The following is a 12,277-nucleotide window of genomic DNA, read 5'->3' on the forward strand; positions in this document are numbered from 1 at the left end:
CTTGTAATTTTAATTTTTTTAATGTTTATTTCTGAGAGATAGACACAGAGTGAGCAAGGGTGAGTCAGAGAGAGAGGGAGACACAGAATCTGAAACAGGCCCCAGGCTCTGAGCTAGTTGTCAGCATAGAGACCAACGTGGGACTCGAACCCACGAACTGTGAGATTATGACCTGAACTGAAGTCGGACGCTTAACCGACTGAGCCACCCATCGCCTCAGTCCTTCTTAACTCCTGGATTCCTGGGAATGTGGGTATCCATGAGGGATTTTGAGCAATGACTCTATTTTTCTCCAGATGTGACTATTGTCAGGAGAGGATATACCCATCATTAGCATGAGTTTTCTAAGGCTGAGACTCAATAGAGCAAGCACTCTTAGATCAAAAATATACTTGACCAGGAGGTGGTTTTATTCATTTACCTTAATGGAAGAACTCAGTTGAAATCCACATTTTTAACTGTAGTTTGATTCCTCTGTTTTAGTTATTTTTTAAAGAGGAGAGGAAATGGCCCTATTTGTCCAGCTCTTCATGTTTTATGATGCTCTCATCACTGGAATAGCATCTAGTTATTTCAGGGCCTTGAAATGGACCCTGGAAGATGTAATTTAACTGGCTTTGTGTACAACCATGCAGCAACCATAATGAAATTGATATTTTGTCTGGTTTTCTATAATACCACAGTAACCTGTATCTTTGTATGCAATGGGAGTAATTTAAAAGAAAACACCATTTAACCAGAAGACATCTGATAATTAATCATTTCCTATATCTACATTATCCCCCTGCCCAGACTTGTTTACAAAACTCAGTTCACTTTTCCTCCATTTGGTTCATTGTTTTATAATATATTTTCAGTGCTGAAGCGGCTCTTGAACTTAATCTTTCATATAATAACATTTTTCCTCAACCTGTTTTTGGACCTTCAGAATCGTACTAATACTGGGATTGTGGATTGTAAGAGACAAGTCAGAAGCAGGGATGAAATATTGAAAATTTGATTCCATTTAGCAGGTTGGACCTCTCTATTTAAAGATAGCAATAGGATATGGTGAATGGGGATGTAACTATTTTACATTGGGGAAGCCAGGGTAGAAAAATTATAAAGAGGGACAGTAAAAACTAAAACAAAACAAACACAAAATATTAAACAAAAGGCTAATAATCCAGTCTTCTGTCAGCCTCTATTTTACGCGAAATGAATCTGCCTAATCTCCCTTAAAAATATTTTCAGTAAACAGCTGTAGGAAGGGAAAAGGACAAAAAGAACACCCTGATACAAAAGAAAGTTTCCCTGTAGCAAGTAGAATACCCAATCTTTCTTTCTTAGAAGCAATATGGTCCCCTATTGTGACTTTCTCTGTGTTATGGGATTTGTGTGTAAGGACTCCCAGTTGATTCCACTTTGTTAGTAGTTAGATTCCCAGTTCATTCTGCTTTGTCTTTGGCCGAAAAGAATGTTGCTTTCTTACTAAGAGACTGGTACAATACAGATTTATATACAGAGCCTGCTGACTCTTGAGTGGATGCATCTAATAGTTTTACATCCGGGCAGTCATTCTGTAAAGAATGTCTTTAGAATTTATCAGTGGCTCATTGTGACTCCTTAATAATGGGGACCCTCTGGTGTTTGGGTCCATAGTCTTGACTAAGGATTAATTTACCTCGTTTAAAATAATCAGGGTAGTGGGGAGGAGAAGATCAAAAGGTAGATGGAGTAGAATCTATTTCTGTTGATCTGACTTGCTTTTTTCTTCTTTTCTTTTCTTTTCTTTTCTTTTCTTTTCTTTTCTTTTCTTTTCTTTTCTTTTCTTTTCTTTTCTTTTCTTTTCTTTACTTTACTTTTCTAACTTCTCTTTCTTTCTTTTTTTCTCTTTCTTTCTGTCTCTTTCTCTCTCTCTCTCTCTCCCTCCCTCTCTCTCTCCCTCCCTCCCTCCCTCTCTCCCTCCCTCCCTCCCTCTCTCTCTCTCTCTCTCTCTCCCTCCCTCCCTCCCTCCATTCCTATTTTTACAACAGTGTCCAGATACAGTGACCCTGCAAAAATTTCACAGGTTGGCTTTTCTGTTGACCTCAGAAGTCTCCTTGACAGCCATCTTTAACAATCAACTTTGGGGAAAACTTAGTAGGTTCTATCCCATTATTTGCTTGGATAAAGTCCCAGAACAATGCTTTTCTAAACTGAAGTGTGATAGCTACATACCATAATGAGGAAAAAACCCAAAAACAAATGTTAACTATCAGCAAGGTGAGATTGTTGTGGAGCTTTGAGAGAAGAAACACACATGGTGGTTTATTTTGTACACTGCACTAAGTGATGGATGTTCTTGACTGAGACTTCCTGTTTAACATACAGCAGTGAACGGCAGAAACCTCTCCCTGAAGATTTATGTTGAATATTAACAAAATAGTTTCTATTGGTACCTACTCTTCTGTTATGATAATTCTAGGGGGGGAGGGGAAGCTATTCCAAAGGCCCCTGGGGCTCCTTTCTGCCTTAGGGCCTCACAACATAATATTCTCTTATCCAGAAGCTGCTGACCCAGATCTTCACTAGGCAGGTAGCTTTCTGCTCTTTGGAAATCAAATATTTACTTTTCAGCCTCCTTTCCTGGCCCCAAACTAAAGCAGCCTTCCATGTAACTCTGTCACTTCAGCTCCGTTTTATATAGCTTAATGTTAAAATGTAACAAAACATGTTTTAGCAGAACACTGTCACTGTTTGTGTGTCTGTTGTCTATCACTCCCCATTCCACCACTAGAATGAAAGATCTAGAATAGTTGGCGCTGCATTCCCTATATATTTGTATAGTAGGTGCTTTAAAAATACTTGTTGAATGCATTGTTGACACACAAAAAACAGAGCCACCTCAGGGTTTTCATTTGCAGCTTTTTCTTTCTTTTTTTAACATCATTTATTGTCAGATTGGCTTACATACAACACCCAGTGCTCATCCCAACAAGTACCCTCCTCAGTGCATTTTCTACTCTCCCCCAGCCCCCATCCACTCTTAGTTTGTTCTCTGTATTTAAGAGTCTCTTGTGGTTGGCTTCCCTCCCTCTCTGTAACTAATTTTTTCCCCTTCCCTTCCCGCATGGACTTCTGTTAAGTTTCTCAAGATCCACATATGAGTAAAAACATGTGATATCTGTCCTTCTCTGGCTTATTTCACTCAGCATAATACCTTCCAGTTCCATCCATGTTGCTGCAAATGACATGATTTCATTCTTATTGCCAGGTAGTATTCCATTGTAAATATAAACCACATCTTCTCTATCCATTCATCAGTTGATGGCCATTAGGCTCTTTCCATAATTTGGCTATTGTAGAAAGGGCATGTAGCTTTTTCTTTAAAGATTTTATTTTTAAGTAATCTCTGTATCTAACATGGGGCTCGTACCCATAATCCTAAAATCAAGAGTTGTGTGCTCCACTGCCTGAGCCAGCCAGGTGCCCCTTGTTTGCAGCTTTTTATGAGTAACATGAATAGCACTAGAACAAAACTCTCTGACATATTTTGACGGCAGTGCGTCAGGCATTATGCCTCAGCACAGTGCCTTACCTATATTTTCTTATGTCAACCTCAGAATAATCTGAAAGTTTAGACACTATCATTATCCCTGTTTTATAGAAGCAGAAACGGAGGTGCAGAAAGGTTCCTACCACTTGGCCAAGCTCCTGTAGCTGGTAAGCAGCAAAGCTAGGATCTGGTTAAGTCTTTGCAGCTAACTACATATTTCAGGTCCAGAGGCATATTTCTCTGGAACATGACACAGTTCATGAGCTTTGCTTTTATATGAATAATTAAGGATACTTGATGCTTGGAAGTATGATGTGCTATGATAGTTTCAGAATTTCATTCTGAGTGATACTGAATGACAGCATCTCGGACAGTGGCTCTTTTTTCCCATCGAGACACTACAGTCCATGTTGTTAACCTTTTGTAGACTGTGCAAATGGCAGTTTTTATTGTTTGAGGCATGTTACGAAGGAAATGTTTTCTGTCTTCTGTCTGCTAGCAAAATTTTTCTGCTTGTATATATCAATTATTTGTATAAGATGATTCTGTGCTTTTGGCGGCTTGTAGTAGTCTTACTGGTTAGAAGCTGCTTTTCATTTGTTACCACATTGAGTCAAATTGGGTTCAGTCAAGAGCTTTAGGAAGAGTTTACCTGTGATCTTCATATATAACCCAAACCACAGGTTATCCCGTTAAAAATCCTCAGATCTCACTGTTGAGACATTTGCCAGGTTTGTGTCAGATAGAAGTTGTAGGACCCTGCTATCCATAAGAATGATACTGTGAAATGGAAACTGTACCTTCAGTTGACCCGTAAAATCACTGCCCTAATCTTCTGTGATTAGGGTGTTGAAGGGGCGTAGCATGGCAGGTATGTGATGGATTCTTAGAAAAACATCAAAGTGCGTAGCTTCTCTGAGTCTCCCTCCATAAATGTAAAGGTAGAGAAAATACTGCATTTCTTTATATTCTGCAATGAATGGAATTCCCATTTGTGGGAAATTTAAGCTCATTTAGAAATTTCATGTGCTTTCCTTTCTCCACAGTTGTGCAGAGTTCCCAAGGTTACGCACTCCAGTAAGATAATGATGTGGGGCCTCTTGTCATTGGCGATTAGTCTAGTGGTGGTGATTAGAGGGATACCCACATTTCTAGGCAGATGTTTCCTTTGGGTCCACTCCAGTATGGACCCAACTCCATACTGTAATATGGGTCTAGGAATTGTAAGCAAAGTTGAGAGTCCAGGATCCATGTTAGCCAGGACCTCCTCTCCTTTTGTGTCCCACACAGCAGTTCCCCCGCTTGGGTCTGCCACCTCCCTAATGGAGAACAAGCTGCTGGTCACCAGACCTCTGTCCCCATCTCAGTCTCTAGAAATCTTCCTTCCCCACTGCAGGTCTTCTCACATTCACTTTCCGTGGGCCAGTCCAAATTTCCAGAATAAGGAATTACAAAGGAAGACACAGAATTTAGTATTTCAGTGGATTACTGTGTCATAGTAAACTGAACACCTTTTAGAAAAAGAATCCCAGGAAGCACTGTGTCTTATGTCCATTTACTTTATATAACAAAGATCCATTGTGGAGAGAAAGTCCAGGTCTAAGTGATATCTAGGATGGAGATTTTAGTAGATGTTTATCCCCAGTTGTTAAGGGCAGGGTTCAAGATACTGCCTTGAAAAATGCTGTTGACATAGGAACCCTGTTCTCATCATGAGTAAAGTTATTATCTTGGGTAGCACAAAACCACAAATGAACAAACCAAGGAAAGCACGTTTCTCTTACTGGGAAGGCCTTTGTGGCTCCCATCTAACTTTGGTTGATCCTCATTTCCAATTTCCATGAATGGACGGACAACTAAAGAATTCAAAATGGTAAACATCCTGTAGTAACACTGAACCACAGAGCTCGGTGACATGTATCCTAGAGCAGGTGGGTGGAAAGATGGGAGGAGAGCCCCACTTTACCCTTTCTGGTCTCCTCAGAAATAGCATTCTTTGGAAGAACACTTTCTCCCATTTAGAGGATTGAAAAGGCAAGGCTGGCAGATAGATACTTGACCATTATAATAGCATAAGCACCCTCTGGCTATAGACTAAATTGAAACAGACCTAGAAAGAGGGCTTTTTATTGGTATTCATGGACAATTGATTAGAAAATATCTCTCCCCCCACCTTTCTGCCTTTTTTTTTTTTTTTATTATTAACAGCATTCTGAATATTGTCAGATGTGTTTGGTATTTGGGTAAGAATTAGTATTGGTCACATTGTTTACTTGTGACAATTCTCTTGCCTTGCTTCCACTGTTATTTAAGCCTTATTTCTAATTTCACTTTGAAAAGCACATGATAGTGGAGTTAATTTTGCTTTGATCTAAGGCCTTCTCTGATGACTGAATACTATAATTTACCCAATGTAGTGACTTTGATATGTTTTTCTTGGTTAAGCTTACATAGGTATTACATGTCACAACTGGTAAGGCTGTAATAATTTTACTGTTCACTGAATGTCAAATTAAAAATGTATGTGAGATAGCTAAGGATCCTATCCCATTAATTATTCTCTTAGGATTTCTGAAATTCTGTGTTAATGAGCTGTAACATTCTGATGACCAAATGTCTGAATGTATTAAAAGGAAGAGTGAGAAAAATATGCAACCTGAAAAATATGCATGGAGGAGAATGAGATAAAAATAAATGTGATGCTATCATTTGACTTTTTGTTTTAATGAGGAAGTTGGTCACTTGGAAATGAAGATCACTCTTGTATTAATAAGTATAAATCTGTGACAGTGGCTGTGAAGTCCTGTGCATTATAAAAATCTATTCTCTTCATTGAAATTCAGTACATAGTGCCTGGCAGATGAATGAATGAATGAATGAATGAATGCATGAGCGAGCCAGTAGGTTTTTTATTCCGTTGTTCTCTTCATTCTAAAACTGGGGCAAGTTATTTGTTTTCCTGAACCACTATTTTCTCATTTCACAGAATAAAGAAAATGATTCCTACCTCTTAGTGGCTGAGGCCTGCATAGGTTGATTTACATATAATTGTTACATATTTTCTAAAGTGATTTTTGCAATATAGTGTTTTTACCTCCCCATTTGTGTTTGAATACTATTAAAATTTCCCAGTAGTCTATGGTCTTTCTGATTCAGCTGAAGGAACTTTGTAGAGTATGTTTATACTCTGTTTTGGTTACTCTTCTAGTTCATCGAAGGACAATCTGATAATTGCTTTTTCTATTTTTGGATAGGACTAGTTTATTGTGAAGTGTAGCTTTAGCAGTTTATTTTGGGGAATGTCATAAGAATCCTGAAGACATTATGGAAAGTTTGAGCTTGGTAGTCATGGTGATACGATTTTGCTGTAAGCAGCCAGGTGGTCCCATATGGCAAAGGACCACTCTAAATGAAAGCTTTATCTTTGAAACTGTAAAGAATCTTCATTTTTTGTCTCTCATTCATTTTCTCATGTGAGTCCCCGAAAGCTTTACCCGGAAACTTGTAGATGGTTATCCTAGCCTGGATTTCTCAATTATACGGAATTATGATATGTGGCTTTATTCTGAGAATGAATTACTGCAGAGGAGTTACATGATGTAAGCCTGTATCTACTGTTGGAGGAGCATTTTCTTGGATCTCATTTTATTTTTATGAACTCTGAAAACTAAGGGCAAAAAGAGGGTAGCAAAGTTCTACGGACTAGAAGTGATGAGGAGCCCGGGGTCAAGGCTGACAGATTCTTAGATAACTGTGCTTTCTGTAAATTGTCTTTAGATGAGACATTAAAGAATTAGACATTAAAAAAATTTAAACTTGAAGACACTTTTGTGCATAATCCAAATTACTTGGAAAGAGGAGCAAGTGCTTAGAGTTCTTTTATGTTTTGAAGATCCAATAGGGAGAATATTCTGCAGGTGTGCTAGCAGGAACTGCCTGTTAGTGGCATTGTTACATTTTTAGCTCCATTCTTGCCTCTGTAGGGATCCCTACGCCCTTACCTTTTAGCTCACATTAAATTTTATGCTGCATGGTACTCCCTCTGAACTTTCATCTTAACCAGAATATACCTGTGGTTACCGTGCAATTTCTTTTCTTTCATTTTTTAAAATGTGTCTGAAAAAGTTTTCATATTCTTAAATTTCACTGAAACTGTGCATCCATCTGAAGGCAGGTTTTCCATGAAACTACCAAAGCTTCAAAATCAGGGCCTCTCATTTTGTTGAGCCTTTACCTAGGCCTTCATAGGGGCCTACCTAATTGTGTATTGGTAATTTCTTTTTTTTTTTAAAGTTTATTTATTTATTTTGAGAGAGACAGAGACAGCTTGAGCAGGCTGGTGGGGGGGGCAGGGAGAGAACCCCAAGAAGGCTCTGCACTGCGAGCACAGACCCCATAAGGGACTCAAGCTCATGAAACCATGAGATCATGACCTGAGCCGAAATCAAGAGTCTGATGCACCCAACTGACTGAGCCACCCAGGCTCCCCCATAATTTTCTTCTTTTAAGAATTAAAAATTTTTAACATTAATTTATTTTTGAAAGACAGACAGACTATGAGCAGAGGAGGGGCAGAGAGAGAAGGAGACACAAAATCTGATGCAGGCTCCAGGCTCCCAGCTGTCAGCACTGAGCCCAATGTGGGGCTCGAATCCATGAACCATGAGATCATGACCTGAGTCAAAGTTGGATATTTAACCGACTGAGCCACCCAGGCACCCCTATAATTTTATTTTAAAGGAGACTCTAAAAGTGTTTAATATTTATGCCCCACAAGATCTGAATATGCCCCTCGTTCTATTGCCCAATACTACTGAAAGGTGGCTGCTAAAATTGTAACTGCAGGATTTAAGGTTTTGCCTAACTGGGCTTTCTTGTATTTTATACTATTTATTAATCTGTTTTTCATGCAAAGCTTTTTGCTTTGGTTTGTATTTTTCACCCAGTTAGTGTGTTTTGTTGAAAGTTCCTCCCCATCTGAGATACAGGCTGTTTTCTTATCATCTCTATTGGCATTATCCATTTCTAGTTCTCCCTTCTTATTCAGTTTATACTTTCCATCTAACACACACATTCTCAAGTCTTCAACCACCCCCAATTCTGTAGTTACAATACAGTAGCCACTAGTCACATATGGCTACTTAGCGATTGAAATATAACTAGTGCCATATGCTGAAAAAATATTTTGGATACACTGGTAAAATAAAATATAACTTTATTTGTTATAAATATGTTATAACTTTTAAATATGTAGCTACTAGAAAATTTGAAATTTCCTATGTGAGATGCGTTGTATTTCTATTTGAGAGCACAACAAGATGCTGATGGCTGCCGAGTCCCTGTCCCCAGTCCAGACCTCTCGCTGGAATTTCAAGTGTGAAATCCTGCTGGTATCGTTCTGGCCAATTTAAGAAGCCTCAGACTGAACCTCTCACCTTCTTAGTCAAATGCTCCAGTTTCCTTTATGTCACCTGGAGAAATGTACTATTCATTCACCCACACTGGAGACCTGATATTATACTTAATTCCACCTTCTTGCTCATGCCCATAACAAATCAGTCAGAAGTAGTCAGTCAGGTCTTATAATTACATTTCAAGTGTATCATTTTAATCCTCACTGTATCTAGCCTCATTTGAGCACTCATAAATTTTTACCTGAAGTATTGTAACTACCTTCCAAGTGATTTTCCCATTTGGTACTTCTCACGTATATTCTCTGGTGACTGATGGTTTGAATAGGAGAGGCAATAGAGGCCAACTGTTGAAAAAACCAAAAACCATGAGGCTTATCAGGGATTGCTGTAAGTGTGTGAGTGGAGAAGTGCATGCTTCTAATATAAGGCAGGTGCTTTATATGTGTGGAGTGGATTGCTGCATCTAGCCATTAATTGCTAGCCTCAAATTGCCAATCCAGTCACAAGATATGCAGGTTTCTCCAAATTCATGACCCAGTAAAGTGAGTATGATTGCATTTTTCTCCCCTTATAACAAAACTTAGGAACATTTTCCCCAAGACTTTGCTCTTCACTTTAGCCTGCTCACTGGCAGCTGCTCACGTATACCACAACCATTATTTTAATACCTTTCTGTTGCTCCTCTTGTACGATGTCTGGTTTGGTGACTATTTAAATTTTAATTGCCTAGAATATTGAAAGTGAATTGCTTAAACAACATGGTGTGTGTTGGAAATTAATAAATTTATGATAATGATGTCATATTAACATTAAGGCAACCACTCAGAAAAGTGAACATTAGTTTTCAAATAGTAGTAGGTACTTGGTGAGAAAACTTGAGTAACAAATTAATCAAGTATCTTCTTTTTTTCAAAATGTTTATTTAGAGTGAGAGAGTGTGCATGCATGCATGAGTTGGGGGAGAGAGCGAGGGAGAGAGAATCCCAAGCAGGCTTCTCAGCATCATCTCAGAACCCAACACAGGGCTCTTCCCTATGAACTGCGATATCATGACTTGAGCTGAAATCAAGAGTCAGAGGCTCAACTGACTGAGCCACCCAGGTGCCCCTTAACCAAGTATCCTCTAATTGTTAAGTGTTACATTAAAGTTCTCCTCTTTTTTGGCAAAGCATGAATTCATCAATACCTTCACTGACTTTTCTCCTTCTGGATCTTCACATTTTGCTGAGTAAAATTGTTACTTAGCATGTAGTGATTCAGAGTTCTTTGAGATAGAAATACTAGTGATACTACTCTGTCTTTACCTGACTTGGTGGAGGATTGCTTTATTCATAGAATATGCTCAGCCTAGTAAAACATAAAAGGAACTTTTATCTTTCGATATAGAAATAAATGATCTTGGCTATAAATCATGAATACAGTGGTACATGGTTGTAATCATGCTTTGTCTTTCAAAGGTATAAAGGATCTGTGTTCTCTAATGATGACCCTCTCCTCTGGTGTGATCCATTTCAATTTAAAATTTGTATCAAATATGCATTCAATTATTTAGATTTCAATACAACTTAATAAGTATTCTTATTAACGTTCTCTCTTGCAAACCCTTCAATTTTACTTCTGTGCTAAACCAGGCTTGTCGGGATGATTACATTAATAATACATCTCTATCCAAAACTGAAGTGCCGAGCAGAGAACATGCTAATGGGTTTCATTGATTTCAACTTGGAAATGGGTGCAGGCAATCAGAAAGCAGGTGCAAACCTCACTAGCAGTGAACTACTGGGAGAATATTGAGCCAGGATCAGTGGCAAGATTCATAGCTGTGATTTGAGTTGGAAAAATGTTAAACATAATGAAGTTAAAGCGATTAAAGCCTTCTGGGAGAAATGCGAATGCTTCATTATGCTTCTCAGATGGCAGCTTTGAGTGATGAGTTCTAAATTCTGTCTTAGTAATTTTATTAGTTTTCTTGTATTTTTTCCTTGGAGTTAGCTGCATATAGATTCACTCTTAGTTTTCTAAAAACTTGCAAGATGAGGTTAAGGACAGAGCTCCAAACTTTCAAACAGTCATACTACCCATGCACTGTTCTTTAAAATAATTTGGATTTAATTTCACTGTTTGTAAAACTGCTGTTTCATTAAGGCTAATTCTGTACTTGAGTGTATACTCCTTTGTATTTATTCCTTTATTTCTGGCCCTAAAAATTTGAAAGAATGGATGATACTATACATAAAAAGTGATTTTAGAGTAAGTTGAAGGGAAGGGCTTCTTAAAATGTAAGGCAGAAACAGTAGTAATATTCCTAGTTTCTCTTTTGTTTTCTTCAATCCTAATTTCTCTTCTTTTTGAGGCGTGCCCCTTCGGCTTCATATGCACACTTTCAGATATTGTACTTTTCTCTGGTTTTGCAGGGGTAATGATTCAAGTGATTATCATCAGAAACTGTCAATAACACATAGAAATGGACTCATTTACCGGAAATTTAGTAGGTTCATTTGGTTTATTCAGACAGCTTCTGAGAGGTGAGGAGAGGAATAGGTTAATAAGGACCAGGCCTCTGTTTCTCTACTTGAAAATAGTACATAGGATTTAGGAACTGCTCTATGGACATGGTCTTTATAATTTGGAGCACATGCAGAGAATCTGCACTACCCGGGTATTAATCTCTGCTCTAGCTACTTGCTGGCTCAGTGACTTTGTGTCTTCCTTAAGAAATGGGGCTAATATTGATACCTATTTATAGTTGTGAGAAGGAAGTGAGTCAATTCACTTAAATCTGTTGGAGCAATGCCTGGCACGTGGTAGGCACCTGTGAATGTGACCATGTGTGGTAGTAGCTGCTGGTGCTGTTACTGTTCTAATAATATAGCAATAATAATATCATATAATAATATAATAATTGTTATTACTATAAAATCCTCATACCTTCTTTCCCAAAAGTGGCCTTTTAGCAGGTGCTGTTCCATCCTGACACAGTCCCCACTGTGAATAAGTCCCCACTTATTCATTCTAGCTAAGTCTCTTTCTTTTGCACACCTGCTAAAATACAATACTACATCTACATTTCTTTTTATTCCTGAGAAATTTAAATTTGACATTTTGACACTATCTACTAAATCCTTATGAGTGGATATTGATAATGCCAGGTAATGCATTGTGTTCGCTTTATTGAATGAGAAGACTGTCTGGTGTGACCAAGGACCAAATCTACCTCAAAGCTTGATTCTTACACTGGGAATGTTGGAAATATATAAAAAAATAATTTGGGCAAGTACCTGGGTGACTCAGTCGGTGGAGCGTCCGACTTCGGCTCAGGTCATGATCTCTCGGTTCTGTGAGTTCA

The 12,277-nt window shown here is 38.3% G+C and overlaps 1 long non-coding RNA gene across 3 annotated transcripts in view; it reads right to left on the reverse strand.

Moving 5' to 3' along the window:
* LOC120233978 overlaps positions 1-12,241 on the reverse strand; it is a 45,855-nt gene extending 33,614 nt beyond the window's left edge. For all 3 annotated transcript variants that reach the window (XR_005528954.1, XR_005528953.1, XR_005528952.1), the window contains exons 1-2: positions 12,210-12,241; positions 9,173-9,275 (exon numbers count right to left, since the gene is read on the reverse strand). This is a non-coding gene — a long non-coding RNA (uncharacterized LOC120233978). The remainder of the gene's footprint in view (positions 1-9,172; positions 9,276-12,209) is intronic.
* Positions 12,242-12,277: the final 36 nt, after the last annotated feature.

Source organism: Hyaena hyaena, unplaced genomic scaffold (assembly GCF_003009895.1).
Source record: "Hyaena hyaena isolate Hyena2069 unplaced genomic scaffold, ASM300989v1 scaffold_99, whole genome shotgun sequence".
In the NCBI taxonomy this organism is placed as follows: Eukaryota; Metazoa; Chordata; class Mammalia; order Carnivora; family Hyaenidae; genus Hyaena; species Hyaena hyaena.